This window comes from Portunus trituberculatus, chromosome 15, assembly GCF_017591435.1.
Source record: "Portunus trituberculatus isolate SZX2019 chromosome 15, ASM1759143v1, whole genome shotgun sequence".
Lineage (NCBI taxonomy): Eukaryota > Metazoa > Arthropoda > Malacostraca > Decapoda > Portunidae > Portunus > Portunus trituberculatus.
Window position 1 is genome coordinate 4,191,129 of NC_059269.1, and position 18,400 is coordinate 4,209,528.

Consider the following 18,400-nt stretch of genomic DNA (forward strand, 5'->3'; position numbering starts at 1 on the left):
TATATATATATATATATATATATATATATATATATATATATATATATATATATATATATATATATATATATATATATATATATATATATATATATATATATATATATATATATATATATATGCATGCGCGCGCGTGTTCTTACTTTTCCTGAAAGTTTAATTATAAATTCTTCACCCATCAATACACATACACACACACACACCCACACACACACGCACAGACACACATACACACACACACACACACACACACACACACACACACACACACACACACACACACACACACACACACACACACACACACACACACACACACACACACACACACTTCTCTTTGGCAACTGCTTTCACGCATCAACAGTTCTAGTTAGGAAACAATACGTATTTTTTTCTTTTTTCCTTGATCTCCGGATACGTTGCCTTGATCACCCGGCTATAGTGTTATGTAGCGTTTCCTCCATTTCCTGAAGATCCATTACGTATATATGTGTATCATGATTATGTCTCCTCGCATTCTTTTTGTCTACTTTTTTATTGCAAGTTGTATTTATTTATCTCTTATTTCAAAATGTTGACATTTATTTGTCTACTTCTTTTTCACACATCAAATAAATTATATTCGTAGCCTCACTTTCCAAATCCCTCGATCATTACTGGTACATAAGTGGCTGGAAAGGTTGCCTTCTTTCTTACTGAAACTAATTAGTATTTTTTTCTGTTATATTTCTAGTACTCTTTCTTGTATTGGATAATGAACTGAAATCAAACGGTCCAGTGATGTATAGTCATCTTTTCTGCATAAAATTAACTTTTATTCATTTGCCTTTTTCTTTTTTTCAGAATCCTCAAACAAGACAGTCATTTTGTTTTCACCGTCATTCATGTTTCATAACTCGCTTATGTAAGTGCATTGCCTTATTTAACTAAGATGGTGTGTGTGTGTTTGTGTGTGTGTGTGTGTGTGTGTGTGTGTGTGTGTGTGTGTGTGTGTGTGTGTGTGTGTGTGTGTGTGTGCGGGCGTTGGTACTAGCAATGAGTGAGCGTGCATAGCAGAATTTCCATGTGGCAATTACGCTGCCATGTGCTTAGTGGAGGCGGCGGCGGCAGCGGCAAGGTGGCGGCGTGTGCGGGTGGTCTGAGGGAAGGATTAGCAAGAAACAGACGGCTTGGTTCACTTTCTAATCACCCTGCGTAATCCGTTTGCTTATCGAGCGCTGCATCTTATCCTGCTGCTGCCACAACTCAACGGGCTGCTCGTCTCACCCTCCTCTTCCCCTCACCTGAATGCTCGCCTTCCTCTCTCGCCTGCCTCTCTGCTTGCCTGCATGCTCACCTTCTCATTCGCCTCTCCTGATAGCGTGAAGTTTATGTATCATGAAAAGTTTCGGGGTACGTGCACGCCTCGTCGCCCTCGTAGCCTGTCGTATGCGTGGGGGTACCTGGTCTTCCGCTCACCTGGCCAGAGACGATCAACCACTAACCAGTCCTTATGAAGCCTTTTGTTTGTACTTTTTGTGAGACGTTTACCTATATTGTTTCCATAGAATAATTTGGCTACATTAGTGGTGCGCTTTTTGAAATGGCAAGTCAAAGATGTTAGGTTTAATGTCAACTTTTTTTTTCCTCCTTTAGCTATCTAACTTGTCCAAGTACTCAGAGCTTTGTCGTTTCCAGCATGTCATTTACCTCCCGAGACGTGGCGGCCACCATGGAGAGACCATCCTTAGTAACCAGCCCTTCCCTCTTTGCAAGACAAGTTCAGCTGGCATCATTAACTGGAAAATATTCTCATGAGGCGAATGCTAACATGGCAGCGAAGAGGCGATGGTGAGGGAACATGTATGCAATACCACTGGGCACCACGTAAAGCTTTTGCAGAGGAGAGGAGAGCTGGTGGAGGCGAGGCACAGATCCCCTCTCCTCCCCCTTACTCACGCATCACTCCAGTCTTTAAGAGTCAACATTTACTGGGGGGAGATAAAAAAGGAAAAAAATAACACCTCACCCACCCGGAGGTTTGTTCTAATTATCATTATCTCACCAAGGCCGACAATCGCATCCGAACTCGAGCGAGACGCCAATTTTCGCCCGTATGTGGCCCGCAGCACTATCATTACCGCTTATAAAGTTGGGCCCGACCAGTGCTGAGCCGCGGCTCGACCAGCAATAGAGAGATCGCTGCTTTTGATCGGCCGCAATGCCAGTTATCCGAAATAGAGTGAGTAAAAGAATAAAAGGGGAAAAAATGTGGACAAAAAATATTACTCCTTTATAGATTTATTTTTGTCTACCGGCGAGGTGATACGTGCGATGATGGCGTGACTTCACTTGTCATCTCCGTGTGAAGGTTACACCCGTTGGCTCCTCCATTCCCTAAAAGAGCTCGATGGTTTATCGTGTTTAGTAACCGACATTTTGTTTCGATCAAGATGTGGGTTGTGTATCCATTTTCCCATTTTCTCTGGTGTGGTCTCTGAGTCCTGTTTGGGAAGAGAAGGAAGAGAAGGAGGAGCAGGAGGAGGAAAAGGTAGAAGAAAGGATTCTAGAGGAATAAGAGAATGGTGAGAAGGAATTCTCAGGAAGGGAGAATGAAGAAATAATGGTAAGAATCAAGTTTGCCGAAGTGGTTGTTGGAGATCAAGCTATTCATCGGGAGGAAGGAAGAAGGAACTAGTACATAATATAGTTTGCATACAAATCTGTTTAATATTTATATCAGTTGCAAGTGTGAGAGGGATAGTGAGGCAAGAAACGTAACACTTAACTTGCCTAACCTTTCCTAACCTAACCTAACGTAACCTAACCTAACCTAACTGTGATGTGGAAAAAAACGAGAGCGTGACCGTGTGAGGGAGCGAGACGAGGAGCAGAAAGAACAATCAGTTTAGGTCATGGTTAGAGGAAAAGAAACATGAAAACCTGAGTTCTGTTCTGTTGTTCTTGCTTCAAGGTCGTCTGAGTGAAGGTGCTCGCTGCACGGAGATGCTGTGCTGCCCGCCAGACGCGCAGGATGAAGGGTTGTATTATAGTATTGGAAAACCACTTTTATTTCCCCGACATTCGACATCACACTGCTCAGAAGAAACGAGCAAGCGGTGAAATGATGTGCAGATAAAGAACAGAGGGAGATAGGATTGAAAAGGAGACAAGTGAGTAGTGGATGGAAGGTGAGAAGAGGAACCAACGAGATGTGAGGGATAAGAAAATATATGTATTTATAGATAAAAATCAGCCTTAAGGAAGCAAGCAGTAACCGCAAAAGAAGGTCGAATTAAGAATTTTCACGCTAAAATCAGTCTATTCTAAAGATACAAGTGTGAAGGCAATACACACTGCATCATCTCTGCTCCTATTTAGTGAGAGGGAAACTAATGCAAGTTTCTGCCCAAAGTTCATGTCATTCTGGATTATCAAACGTACATTATTTCACTTTGCCTCTGTTTTCGTGGGATTAACGTCGTTTGCAATTCAACCTTTTCTCCTTGAAGTCACAATCCATATTCTCAGCCACATTCTTAAACCATCTCCTTCATTTCCTATCTAATTCGTTTTCTCCGTCTAATCTTTAATCTTCCCTAGCGTCTGTCTGTGTTGTTCCTACTAATAGCGGGGACGGCGTAATTTATATCCGAGTAGTTTTCAGTCTTGTGTGTGTTTTACCATCCTCCAATTCTCTCCTCGCCGCCCTACACAGCGGTCTGCGGTCTGGATGGGTAGACATCGTAAAACATTCGACGTCGAGGTGCTTGAGAGGGTTGGGTAATTATAGCATTAATGATGGTGTTTATGTCCCTAATGGAGACGAATGACCACACGAGCAGAGCAGAGAGAGAGAGAGAGAGAGAGAGAGAGAGAGAGAGAGAGAGAGAGAGAGAGAGAGAGAGAGATCATGTTCCGTGCAGATAAATCTAGTGTTATTTTCACATCGTTGCTGTCTTTTTTCGGGTGGTCATCGTGACGGGGGAACATAAAGCTAAATGGAGATCAGACCACCAGACCCTAAACTAACTGAACTCGCCTCGGGGTCACGTGGATCTGACGGTAAAGAGAAGAGAAGTAAACGCTGGAAACTGCTGCCACTTCTTCCTCTTCTCTTTTTTTTACTTTTATTTTCCTTTGTTTCCTCTCGATATTTCCATCTTCTGTTCGTTTTTATCTCATTGCGTGTGATTTTTTTCCTTCTTTTCTTTTGTTTGTTCTGTTGCGTTTGGCTTTTCTATTTTTTGTGCTCTTGTTCTTCTTTTCCTTATTAGTTTATTAGTCATGTTCTTGTTATTCTTGCTGTTCCTTTCATTGTCTTCTTTTGTTTTTGTCCTTGTTATTGTTGTTGCTGTTGCTTTTCTTCTTCTTTTGCTTCTCCTCCTCCTCCTCCTCCTCCTCCTCCTCCTCCTCCTCCTCCTCCTCCTCCTCCTCCTCCTCCTCCTCCTCCTCCTCCTCCTCATGCTCCGTCTACTTCATCTGATTTCTTTCACTGTATGTTAAAATATTTAGTCATCACAAACAACCTCGAAAATTTTGTTCTTCGTTTAGCATCCTTTGCATTTCATTGAATTCCCGCTCTGCCTGTTCTTCCTCCTCCTCCTACACTCCGTAACGAATCACCCTCGTACATGTATGGAGCGCCACTCAGTTTTTCCCGACCCCGTCCTCCGGTTCCTCCCTCGCACCTTCTAATGGAAAAGCTTTGTTCCTAATGCGCGCAGGAGAGGCGTCGTGCTGAGGTGGCGGTGAAAGTTTGGCAAGAGAGGCTCACTTCTGTCATAAGTGTGTGTGTGTGTGTGTGTGTGTGTGTGTGTGTGTGTGTGTGTGTGTGTGTGTGTGAATTCGAATTATCATAAAATATCGATATCTTGACGTGGATTTAATGGAGGTGAGGTGACGAGATGGCCGGCCAGGTCGCGGACATCACTCCCTGAAAAGTGAGCTACTCATTAGGAACACGGGGAAAGGGACTGTCTGCCTGTCTCACTTCGTCTTACTCTTCCTTCCCTTTCGCCTTGTCAAGTTATCCTGCGAGTGTCGGCTTTGAAGAGTTGTCATTAATCTTGTTCTTTGTGGCTGAGTGTTGCGTACAGTTAGAGTCAGAAGTTAGTTAACCTGTCCCATTTTTTTTCACCTATTTTTTTTATTTTCCTATTCTCTTATGCTCTCTGGTTAAAAAATCAATAACTCATAACCTGGGAATTGATTTTTCTGTATCAGATCCGAGGAGTTAAAGGTAAGGAGACAACTCCAAACCGAGTAAAAGAGCGCATTGCATGATATTCCACAATTGTTGATGGTGGAGACTCGCGTGTAAATGTTGACCGTGAACTTTCCTTTGTTTTTATCTCCGGTAACATAACGTGTCTCTGAGTTCCTGTTTGATCATCTTCGTGTGTCGGTTTGTGGTCCATCTCCCGGAAATTGTTGGCACTTAAATTCAAGAAAGAAGAAACTGCTTTTGGTGTACAGTTACAGATTGTACAGATTGACAGAGTGAGTGAACTTAGTCTGTCATTATTTTTTTCAAGTTCTCGCTCAACCTTGCTTTGGCAGTTCATTTATTTTTATTATTGATACTGTAATGATGACGAATGATGATGACACGCCATGCAGATTGATTAACTGACTGATTGATTGGCCAACTTATGTAAAGCACCTCAATATACTGTCTTACGATAATCAATCTTTGAAATCTTGAACAGAGAATATCTTTACTCTCTGAAAACATTCATGAGTCTCCTTAATTAATGCAAAGCACGGAGCCTCTGAAAGCAAACCCAGAGACCTTCTCAAGACACCTAAGGACAAAACTTGATATACCCTCAAGAAGAAAATATGTATCCTACCATGAAAACAAAGTTGTGTATTCCCTTAAGAAAAGTAATTTATCTACTTGAAATGAAAACCATATATATATATAACCCTCCAACATATCCCCTGCCGAACAAAGCATGTATCCCTCAAGTAAACCCATTTATCCTCATCAGAAAAAAAATCCACTTAAGACAAAAGCAATGCACTCCCTTGAAGACAAAGCCGTGTAGCCCCTGAAGACATACGTAGCGTGTGGATATCCAATCACCACCGTATTCCCGCGCCGTCCAAATAACCCACCATCATCACTTCATCGCTGACCGGCTCATGGGAGGCAACACTGTGGCAATCTACGTACACCTGCCTGGCTCACCATCGCTAATACTGAACTCTATCTCCCCTCCCATGCTCCTCCTATACCTCGCCTCCTACCTACCTGTCTTCACCTCCCACATCTCCTTCCTCGCATAAAGAATACTGCCATGTCGGAATTTTCCTCTTGTTTATGCTACCTTAGAATTTACGGCATTCGCGACCCCTGGAGCCCGGCCACAGAAGCTTCCTCGACCGCCTCCCTTGTCACGCCGGGACACATACTTAAGATGGTCCAGTCGGGTTTTTGCAGAGCACGACAATACTAGATTATCACAAAGCAGCGTTGGCCGAGGGCGGGACGCTGGAGACGTAAAGCTGATAGCGGGGGGAGGGGACGTAACCACCCTGCAGAATTCGTGTAATGCCACATCATGCAGAAAGATATGTGCTAATTTGGTACTAGGCTAGCAGAGAGAGAGAGAGAGAGAGAGAGAGAGAGAGAGAGAGAGAGAGAGAGAGAGAGAGAGAGAGTTGGTTTTTCAGGATGGGTTATTTCTGTCATATCCAATTTTTTTTTTTTTTCAATAAGAAGAATGTATGAAAGTTTGATTTAGCTGTATTGATTGTGCGTGTGGTGGTGAGTTCTGACTCTCTCTCTCTCTCTCTCTCTCTCTCTCTCTCTACACCTCTATCTATCTATCTATCTATCTATCTGTCTATGTATCTATCTATCTATCAATCTATCTCTCCAATTAAAAACTTTCTGATAATTATATGTAGCTCATAAAATTTTCCCAGCTTCCCATGTATAATAAAAAAATAAGAACTGATAAAGGACGGAAAGGCGACACGAGAGAATAACGAGAGGAAAGACAAAAGTAGGGAGAAAAAGATAATGTTTAAAAGAAAAAAAAATAACAAAACTTCTTAAGAAATTAGTGGTAGATGAGAAAGAAGTAAACATCAAGGGAGTTTGCTTCAAGACTTTTTCCTTCTAATATTAATTGCTGCTCTTGCTCCGCTAACGCTTTGGTGATCAATGCAAATGAAGAGTTCCCATGTGCAGTAATGGGAACGCAGTCAATTAAACCCATAACTTATTTACTTATCTGCCGAGTATCATCCTCTTTTTCCACCTCTCTCTCTCTCTCTCTCTCTCTCTCTCTCTCTCTCTCTCTCTCTCTCTCTCTCCCTTTCTCTCTTTTTTCTGTGGTCATACATCTCTCACTTTTTTATCGATAACAGCGCAAGACGTAAAATTGGCTCCTTTTAAAATTACACCGCGTTGATAAACCCAAATTGGCGGACGTAAGCCCCGAGTAATGACATCTCTGTACTGGCGAAACACACCGCTGGAAAGCTGCACCGTCCGCTATGCATGTGGGTGGATTTTTCAGCGTCTACCTGCTAACTACCTTCACACACACACACACACATACACACACACACATACACACACACACACACACACACACACACACACACACACACACACACACACACACACACACACACACACGCCACTTTATTAGTACAGGATATATTTTCATTTTATTTCCTCAAACTTTACTTTTTTTCCTTCTCCAGTTCTTATCTCAACCTTTTTGTCTGACTTTTTTATGATCATGTGCTTCTTTTTCTTGTCTTCTTTTGCGTTTACGACTCCACAAAAGTGAGCCTTCGTTCCTGAGTTATCGAGACGCGGCTCCCCTGCGGCAAACTGACTACTGCTTTTTTTCGGTGTTTATCAACCCTTGTGGCCGTGTAGGTGCGTGATGCAGCGCTCGTAATGTCCACTGAAATTGATGCTATCTCCAAGCACCTCATTGCTCCGCCGGTCTGCCTCTCCTGCTTCTCCTCCTTCTCTTCTCCTCCTCCTCCTCCTCCTCCTCCTCCTCCTCCTCTTCCTCCTCCTCCTTCTCCTCCTCCTCCTCCTCCTCCTCCTCCTCTCAAAGTAGCATCCTTCTTCCTTCCCACCAAACAATATTTTAGAATACGACGCTGAGCTTTTGTGATTTCGATGAGTGGTTCTTTGCTTCATAGTGTGTGTGTGTGTGTGTGTGTGTGTGTGTGTGTGTGTGTGTGTGTGTGTGTGTGTGTGTGTGTGTGTGTGTGTGTGTGTGTGTGTGTGTATCTATATAGAAAACAATTAAAACTCATGTAGTCTCTTCCGGTTTGAGGATAATGTCGCCAACTATCACCCAGTACCCTGAGGAGGTAGTAGCTTTGCGCCCATCAGTGAGATCGTTAACAGCCTTTAGGAAATGACAAGTGAAGCTCTGGATTTATGCCCGGCGAGTGATTGTGTGTGTGTCTGTGTGTGTGTGTGTGTGTGTGTGTGTGTGTGTGTGTGTGATCATGCATATAATCAGGGAATACACATCTATATGAAATTCATATGAGACATAAGATAAATGAATCTGCTTTAGAGTAGTATTTTTGTAACAACTCTTCAAATAAATATTTCTGAAGGCACACTGATATGTTTCTTATATATGAAAAGAAACATACAAACCGCCCTTTAACGGAATTATTACTTTCATATGTGAGATGTGTACAACTATATACAGCCTGTAGAAATAAAGGCATATACGACTACAACATTTCCTTGTCTAGGCACAGCGGAGAGACAATGGGACGTCGCGCATGTAGGAGAGTGCGCCGGACTGGAGACAGCACTTGGCAGGTGGATGTGTGAGTGTTAGCCTTATGGGGAAGGTGTTACGTTGGCGCTATCTCGCTGCCGCTGGGGGTCACCTGTTCCTGCAGCTACTGATGGTGACAGTGGTGCTTGTTACTGGTGACTACGTGGGTGGCGTTGATTAGGGTGGTGACTGCCTCGTGTTCTCCTACTTGGGTGGTGGAGCGTTGTGTGGTGTTGATCCAGCAGTGAACATGTGAGTTTTGTGTTTCTTCTTGCACGTTGTATTTTACCTTGATAGCATTTGTGTGATTCTCTCTCTCTCTCTCTCTCTCTCTCTCTCTCTCTCTCTCTCTCTCTCTCTCTCTCTCTCTCTCTCTCTCTCTCTCTCTCTCTCTCTCTCTCTCTGACATACACCAGGCCACACACCACCGTGGACAGGTGGGCGGATGGCAGAAGGTGCAAGGGCCAGTCAGGTTCTCTCTCTCTCTCTCTCTCTCTCTCTCTCTCTCTCTCTCTCTCTCTCTCTCTCTCTCTCTCTCTCTCTCGCTCTCGCTCTAGCTCGCTCACTCGCTCGTATGGCGCATCCTTCTCGCGTTGGTCCTGGCACCGCGTATTGAGAGGCAGGGAGGAAGAGACAGGTGGGAGAAAAACTAACATAGTAATAATTATGCATGGAGTCTTGGCACTTAAACTAATGCTGGTGTTATTTTTCTTGTTCTTGTTCTTTCTCTAGTTTTGCTGTCGCTACCACTACTTTGGTTATTTTTTTCTTTTAGTTCTAATTGTTTCTGCTCTTGTTCTTGTGTTAGTTCTACCACCACCACCACCACCACTGCTACCATTATACCACTACTTTACTCTACAACCACTACAGGAGTCTCAGTGCTATTCTCCTAACTAACACCATTACGAACATTTCTTCTTATCACCATTACAAGTACCTGCAGCAGAATGAACCTCCTCCCGTTCCCTCCCTGGACTCACCGCAACCACCGCCACTGTCACTCTCACAAACAACAACAGCTGCAGCAACACGTGGCAACATTTAATTAATCGTCACCAACCGTGTAAGATCAAGTGCATCGACATTATTCAGATAAACATTAATGGAGTGGACAACACCAGAGAGAGAGAGAGAGAGAGAGAGAGAGAGAGAGAGAGAGAGAGAGAGAGAGAGAGAGAGAGAGAGAATTTCCGGAAAGGTTCTCGCAGGTCATAAGAACCAGATGGATGGTCATGACAGCCTCACCAACCATCCCCAGAGGCACCGCCCTGGGGAAGAGAGCCTCGCAGGGCCACACCACACCACCACACATCCACACCACAGACACTTTCAGCCTTGTAGTGATTAATGACCCACACTCATGCCCAGTCCAGCCCAGTCCAACACAGTCAAGCCCTGTCAAATTTATCCAAGCACTGTAATTCCTGTACTGCAAGTCTTCTCAGAGGCGCGAAGTCATCTCCGAGTTGCTCTTTTTTTACCAACAAGAGAACAAGACTAACAAAGAGCCGTAAAACAAGTTATCAAGAGCAATGATCAAATGCAGGTCTCTTTAAGTTATCAGTGAAACTCGTCTTTAAAATAAGCAAGTTAGTTTAAAATTTTTAGGTGCTTTTTCCTGTTTCTTTTTTGTTTTGTTTTGGTATCACCTTGTTAAGTCAGTCGCATGGCATATAAAGAGAAGGTGGAAAAAAGTAGGAAAGCAGGCTATTATAATATTGACCAGTGAAAGGGATGAAGGACTGAAGATACTCATCCAACTCGTGCATTAGTAAGATAGACAGAATAGGGGTGAGAGTGAGTAGAAAGTACCCTGGAACGAGGACGCGGCAGGAGGGGGAAGGAGGCGCGCTGGAGAGAATTATACAGGAGGAAAAAGTTAGACGTGGAAGAATATCGAATTATTAATGCAAAGTATGGCCTTTTTTTGCATTAACATAATTGCAAATATTGCATGGAAATAGATCGTAGGAAGCAATCAAATGAGGAAGGGGGAAAGTGGAGGATGGAGAGAGGGAGAGAGGGAGAGAGAGAAGACGAATAACTTGAAGAACAACAAAAACAAGAAGAAGAACAAGTACAAGAACATGAAGAAGAATAAGAACAACAGGAACAACAAATATAAATGTGCCTGTGTTAATATAAAACATCAGAACTCTCTTATTTAAATACATACATTACATATTCAAACCAAAATTAGAATATTGGACCTTCATAAAAAAAAAAAAAAACTTCACACAATATCAAGGAAAGCAAACATAATAGGGACGAAAAATACTCTTGTTTCTACGATAATGTGCAGTCACTTTAGTTTACGCAGATGAAAACAACGTGTAGAGGGAAGAGGAAGAGGAAAATGTAGAGGAGTAAGAGGATAATCTCTCCGAATAAGAAGCATTAACAACATCAGCAGCAGCAGCAGCAGCAGCAGCGGCAGCAGGAGTAACAGTGAAGGTGGCGGCAGCAGCGTTCATCATGAGGGCTTGGAGAAAAAGAAAGATATGATGGAAAGGCCGGATAATTAATGGCGGGGTGGAGGAGTGTGTGTACCTGTCACTGGGAGGAGCCGCGGCCTTGTTTGATCCTGTTTGTCTCTCAGATTGTGCTCTCTCTCTCTCTCTCTCTCTCTCTCTCTCTCTCTCTCTCTCTCTCTCTCGCAAACGAAGAAATTACCTGTTTTATTGGATGTCTATTTCAAAACTAATTTTTTATAATGTAACTTTACGATATATATTAAAGAGATTAGTAATAAACCTGATAGATAAAGATGTACAGCTCTCTCTCTCTCTCTCTCTCTCTCTCTCTCTCTCTCTCTCTCTCTCTCTCTCTCTCTCTCTCTCTCTCTCTCTCTCTCTCTCTCTCTTTCTCTATATAATTTATGGTCTTCCACAATAAGGAAAGGAAGCAAGGAACATCGTAGTGTTTAATGTTCCTATTCTCCTAAGCAATTTCTAATGACTTGTCTGCTTTCTTTTTACATTCATATTCATTATTCATTTTCATTTTATCTTTTCTTCTGCCTTACATTAGCTACCATTCATGCACAGTTAAGCAGTTAATGAGTTGCTTGGTGACTACCTACCCTTGCCCTTGATGCTGATGCTGCTGTTGTGGGTTGTGTCTTTGTCTTTCTACTGTGTATGTTTGTATCTTGATGTATGTATGTATATATATATATATATATATATATATATATATATATATATATATATATATATATATATATATATATATATATATATATATGTGTGTGTGTGTGTGTGTGTGTGTGTGTGTGTGTGTGTGTGTGTGTGTGTGTGTGTGTGTGTTTGTACGTCTGTGTTTTTAACTTTCTCTAAGTTTCTTAAGCTAAAGCCTCAAACAGCTCTTTAAAACTCCACCTATTTTACAGCATCTAGGAAAGAGTCCATCTTTATTCAAACACTTGAAACTAAGCCTCATAAAACAGTATCAGATCCCTTAAAATCAGTGTCTTACTTAAAACCACCTTTCAACACCTTTCTAAAAATGCCTCCTTAAGACTACACTTTCACCTAACCCCTTGAAATTAAACCCCTTAAAATTCAGGTCTTTAAAACTGCACACTTTTGAATCCCCTAAAACCCATAACCATAAAATAAAAGAAAAGTATCGTTCTCATAAAACACACCTTCTTTTGGCCTTCTAAAATTCAGCCCACTCAGTTCATCTACGTTTTCTTTGCGAGTGAGTGATTTCTACCATCTTTACAGTGACACCTCGCCTTCCCCCTTTCCTTCACCCACAGACAGTGAAGGGCGCGGGGCTGTCTGAATGATAAAACGAAGGGAAGGGGAGGCCGCATTTAGCTACCACACAATCTCCTACTCTCCCTTTTATACCTTTCTTTTATGTTTTTTGTTACCTGTGCTTTTTATGTGTGTGTGTTTTATATCTTAGTCGATTTTTCCTTCCATATCTTTGTTATTTGTTCTTAGTTTCTTTTCCTTTTCTATGAATGAATTTTTTTTTCTATCATTGTCGTCTCTACTTTCATTGTAGCGAACGCGAAAGGAGGAGGAGGAGAAGTAGGAGGCGAAGGAGATGGAGGAGTTGGAAGAAAAGGAAGAGGAGGAGGAGGAGGAGGAGGAGGAGGAGGAGGAGGAGGAGGAGGAGGAGGAGGAGGAGGAGGAGGAGGAGGAGGAGAAGGAGAAGGAGAAAGGAGAGGAGATCTACGAGGAGGAAGAGAAGGAGGAGGAGGAGGAGGAGGAGGAGGAGGAGGAGGAGGAGGAGGAGGAGGAGAGAGAAAGAGGAGGAGATCTACGAGGAGGAAGAGAAGGAGGAGTAGGAGGAGAAAAAGGTTTGTTTGTGTATTCGGGATGTCACTAAATTGAATGTTTAGACGATTCATATTTTTTGGTTAATCCTTCCGAGTGTTACGTGACATTCAAATATACTTAGATAAACTTTTCCAATCAACAGTATTAATTGACGCAGATGAGGCTGAAGAATGAATTATGGAAGTCTGTATGGAAAAAAAAATTACCTTCCTGCCAACTCAACACACTTTCATTCATCCCTTTCTACCTTTTATCGCTTCCTATTCTTCATTTACCCCTTCAGTACCATGACGCGTTTTCATATTCATTCTATTTACTATTTGGTGATTTTATACATCTTGAAAAACTTATGTGGGGATTAAAATAGTGAAGACTCTGGCCATTTATCTTTCGACCTCCGTAGACCCTTCTTAATATCAATAAAATCGTCTAATCAAATCCAAAACACAAGCTAGAAATGAGTCCCAGTACTGAAGGGGTTACTATTGTCCAGTCTCCCATTTCTCACGCCTCGTTTCGTGACACCTAGAATTTCCAAGGACTAGAGTGTGTAGTGGCTATGACAATCTAACTTACATAACAAGGAAAACACCTGATCTGTTAAGGAGAACTACGTCATTCCTACCAACATTCCATTCTGAAATGTTACAAAACGAGCTATTCTTACATTTTTTTTTATCGTAGAATCTGTAAAGGAAACAACTTCGTAGCTACACACCGCACAAAATAGTAATCTCATAAGTGTATTGGTGTTGGATTTCTCATACTTGATATTCTCTTTGGTCTCTTATTATTGCGAGTATTTCTAAAGCTGAGGCAAGAAACGTAGAGGGTCGAGTTGTATTGGTTGAATGTGTCTTGTAAGAATGTTGACCGAAAAGAAAAGAGCGAGTGTTCTTAGAGAGAGAGAGAGAGAGAGAGAGAGAGAGAGAGAGAGAGAGAGAGAGAATGGAATAAAAGATAAACGGCAGCCCTTGCGATGTTCATTAAGCAATCATTATTTCATTGTGATTTAATGCCTCTCTCTCTCTCTCTCTCTCTCTCTCTCTCTCTCTCTCTCTCTCTCTCTCTCTCTCTCTCTCTCTGTCTGCTTTTAGGTTTGTGTTTCTGTTTGTCTGTCTGTTTGTCTGTCTGTCTGTCTGTCTGTCTGTCTGTCTGTCTCTCTCTCTCTCTCTCTCTCTCTCTCTCTCTCTCTCTCTCTCTCTCTCTCTCAGTGCCCCAGGTAGCGAGACAGGTAGGGTGGATCCTTGCCGAGATACGCAGCATTAGCGTCCAGTACCTCCACCTGCTCTCTCCTCATCACTTATCGCCTGACGTCCCTTTTCCGGGCTCCTCTACCCCTTTAGTTCCGTGTTGCCATATGCCATTCGCCCCTAATCGCCGTGGTCACCTTTGCATAATTATTCCTAGGTGTAAGCAAGGTATTCCCGCGCTCCTCAACGCTTCTCCTTCCTTCTATTTCTCTCTTCTTGTGAATTGTGGCGTTTGAGTCTTATTTTGTTGGTTGTGGTGGAGGTTACGAAGATGTGTTTTTTTCTTACTGTTTTTGTATCTAACCGTGGGACATATGTACAGAATGTCTCGTATCTGGTAACATTCTCTGCTCTCCATGTCGAGGGACACACCGCACCACCTCATCTGCCTGATACATATTTCTAGGAGTTGATCTCTGAAAACTCTCCTTCCTATGGCCCGCGTGGACATTTTTTCCCGCTTGACCTGACATCGGGATAATGAAACAACGGGATTTGACCGATAGAAAGGGATGATGCGATTACTTAATGATCTATCCTGATTCATCTTTACTTGAATATTTTTTTTTTACTTTTTAGGAGAAAGTAAGAAATGTGAGACTGGATTGTGTGCTCATTGCTTTAATCAGTTTCTTGGTTTCGGGATCCAGCGAGACCAAAATTAGGTGAGTGCAAATATTTACATGTTCACAAGAAAGAATAATATCAGATATCGTTTTTTATTCCGTCTTTTTTTTGTTGCCCTGCATCAAAGGCCTTACATTATAAAAGAATGGTTTGCCAATATTTCAGGAAGTAATTGAGTGATTAACTTTATTTTTTTGTTTGCGCCACGACAAAGAGGTTTTATGGCGCTGTGTAAATCAGGAATATCATATTTTCATTATGTTACTTAGGCCTTGGCGGCTCTTCTCTTATGACCTTTGCCGTCTGTCTCACTTCATCAGTAACAAAAGCTTTCCCTGCACGATTCACACGACATCTTCCCATCAATCGTCTATTGTATTATCGTTTCTCCTGTACAAAATTAAAAGCGAATAAATAGTAAAAAAAAAAACACACCAGTTGGCTTTGATGATGTAATTTGCCATATTATCCAACCATGCAATCGTTTAATACCCACAAAAATTACAAAAAGAGAAAGAAAGTTGCAGCTGACATTAGTGATATTAATCTAACGCCATACTGAAGCTTAGAAGAATCATACAAATGGTCCCTTTTATCACCCAATGAAGTCACCCCTACAGGAGAAAATTTATCTTTAATACTACATTGATGTCGATTATCGGTTTTCGCTCCAGGCAGGTTGGCAGAGAAGACACATCACTACAACCTTTACTGTCGGACTTATACACCCTTAGCTGTACAAACACATCTATAGTGCTCTCTGACATATACGTTTATGACTATTATTTGTTTTCCAGCCAGGCATGTCAGTAGATAAGAGACGGGGCCACATAATCTTTACATGCCCGGGAAGAGTCACACTAACTCACCCTGTCAAATTAGCCGTATGTAGCACAGATTGGCCTCGACCTACTCAGCAGCATCGACCACTGCATCTCAGCTCTTAATAAGGGAAGCCCCACAGACACTGCCGCCACCCCTTCAGTTCTCTTGGAGCATCGTCTATGGGGGAGCGCATTCTCGAAGTGGTGTGTGTTGTTACTACCAGTCGCCTCTTTCTCTTTTATTCACTGCCTTTATATTTCTTCTCTCTCTTCTTCCCCCTATGTTCTTACTTTATTCTAGCTTAAGGTGTCATTAGAAATACTATTTTTCATTGTTCTTTCGTGATGGAAACGATGTATAACTTGATTTAAAACTTACAATATGACCAAAACAATCTCTCTCTCTCTCTCTCTCTCTCTCTCTCTCTCTCTCTCTCTCTCTCTCTCTCTCTCTCTCTCTCTCTCTCTCTCTCTCACCCGTTATGTTTGGTAGGTAGCGCCATGTTGTTGCTATTTCCTCCAGTGTGTCTTGCTCGACCTGAGATTCACGTTGCAAGACCTCTCTCTCTCTCTCTCTCTCTCTCTCTCTCTCTCTCTCTCTCTCTCTCTCTCTCTCACACCCGTTATGTTTGGTAGGTAGCGCCATGTTGCTGCTATTTCCTCCAGTGTGTCTTGCTTGACCTGAGATTCACGTTGCAAGACCCGAGAAGGAATGATTGCTATTATCGGTTTGCAAATATTCCTCGTTACTGGCCTTGCTTCCTCTTGTTCCCCTGCCTTCCCCGGCCAGTGATTAGCCCACCAGATACCCGGACGCTTATTGGCTCCTCGGACATATATTCGTCAGGGAGTCAAGATAATACGAGTTGGAAATCTATTTTTGAACTTCCTCGCTGGTCTCTCGTGCCTTTTATGTTAGACTTGCGTGACGTCGCTGTTGTTTACTTGCGTCTTCACTCTGTCTCTATCTCGGTATGGTAAAGAGAGAGGGAGTGCAGTATTAGAGAGAGAGAGAGAGAGAGAGAGAGAGAGAGAGAGAGAGAGAGAGAGAGACTGTGTGTGTGTGTGAATCCTTTTGCTGTGACGTGATTGATTGTGTGCCATCTCTCTCTTTCTCTCTCTCTCTCTCTCTCTCTCTCAATTACAAATAAAAAAAATCAAACGCGTGTTAAACTTGAGAGAGAGAGAGAGAGAGAGAGAGAGAGATGACCGTTCAGAATAATGCACATCCCCCAAATTTATTTCCCTTGTGTAAACGGAAAGGGAAAGAAAAAAGAATTAGAGCTCTTATGTGTGTAAAGATCAGACTGCCCCCCACACACACACACACACACACACACACACACACACACACACACACACACACACTCCTTGTTCCATGGCAACGCGTTCCGGTCAACACACCTTCACATCATTCCGGGAGAAAAAAAATATCCGTTCTCGCCTCCTTCTATGATTGAGAGCCACTAGTCGTCACCTCCATCTGCTCCCTCTTGTCCTTCTCCTTTCATTGTTTTTAATACATTATTTTGTCTTTTCATCTTCACTGTTGTTTTTCGTCTTTCTCCTTTTTTTTTCGTGTGCCATTTTTTGTTTCAATCTCCATTTTTATTGTCCCTGTTTCCCCTTAGCGTCATTTCTCCTATTATTTTTGCCAGTACCAGATGCATCCTTCTTTGCTATCCATTTATTTTCTTTCTCCTTTCTTCGTCAGAGTTAATGCTTTGTTTTCTTTCTTTAATTGTGTGTACGTGTCGTCATGTTTATTTCCTCTTAGGGTTAATATTTTCTTATTCTTCTCTTGTTTATATCCATTTTTCGTTTGTCTTGTCATTTATCTCTCTCTCTCTCTCTCTCTCTCTCTCTCTCTCTCTCTCTCTCTCTCTCTCTCTCTCTCTCTCTCTCTCTCTCTCTCTCTCTCTCTCTCAGTAGATCTCGTTGCCGTAGTGTCTTCCATCAATCAGTTAGGCAATTAATCGAACCTCATCACCGAAGCCGCCCGTCCATCGAGTCCTCCGGTGCTGGAGTTTCATTACTTACGTCCCTTTCTCCGGCACTCTCTTACCCTGCTCCATTAACACCAGCCAGAAAAAAAAGGCAGAAAGAGAGAGAGAAAAAAGAACATGCATCAATTTACCCTCATTCACACATACCTACCTCCCGCTCACATTAACACTAAATCTCACATCCCACGCCTGCTCGCCCGCGCCCGCCCACGCCCGCCCGTGCCCGCCTGCACAACACCTGTCGAATCGGTAATTTGTTTCCCCGTTAAGCTGCCAAGGGATAAAATGTGATGCTTAAGACAATGGGTTGTCACTTACCTGCTCGCCACGCACCAATTAACACGGTCAGGTGTGTGAAGGGTGCGCACCTCTCCTTCCCTTCACCGTTGTCCTGACGAGTAGCGGTGAAGGGATAGAGGGAGGAGCCAAGTGACGGATTAGAAATAAGAAGGTGAATGGAAAATGACTCGTGTAGTGTTTTCCAAGTGTCGCAGAGAGCTGGGATTGACTTATTGGTATGAGCGGTGAAATTTGACGTTTGAACAGAGCAAGGAATTAATAACCGTGTTTTATTTGGTTAAGAAATGCAGATTAGTGTTTTTGACATGTTTAGAAATATATTTTTCA

At 42.5% G+C, this 18,400-nt stretch overlaps 2 long non-coding RNA genes across 2 annotated transcripts in view; both read left to right on the top strand.

Moving 5' to 3' along the window:
• Positions 1-18,400, top strand: part of LOC123504299 — a 480,980-nt gene that overhangs the window by 163,810 nt on the left and 298,770 nt on the right. The gene's annotated exons all lie outside the window — the stretch shown is intronic.
• The window catches only part of LOC123504298, a 56,321-nt gene continuing 46,652 nt past the window's right edge, over positions 8,732-18,400 (top strand). The window contains exon 1 of the long non-coding RNA XR_006674794.1: positions 8,732-8,811. This is a non-coding gene — a long non-coding RNA (uncharacterized LOC123504298). The remainder of the gene's footprint in view (positions 8,812-18,400) is intronic.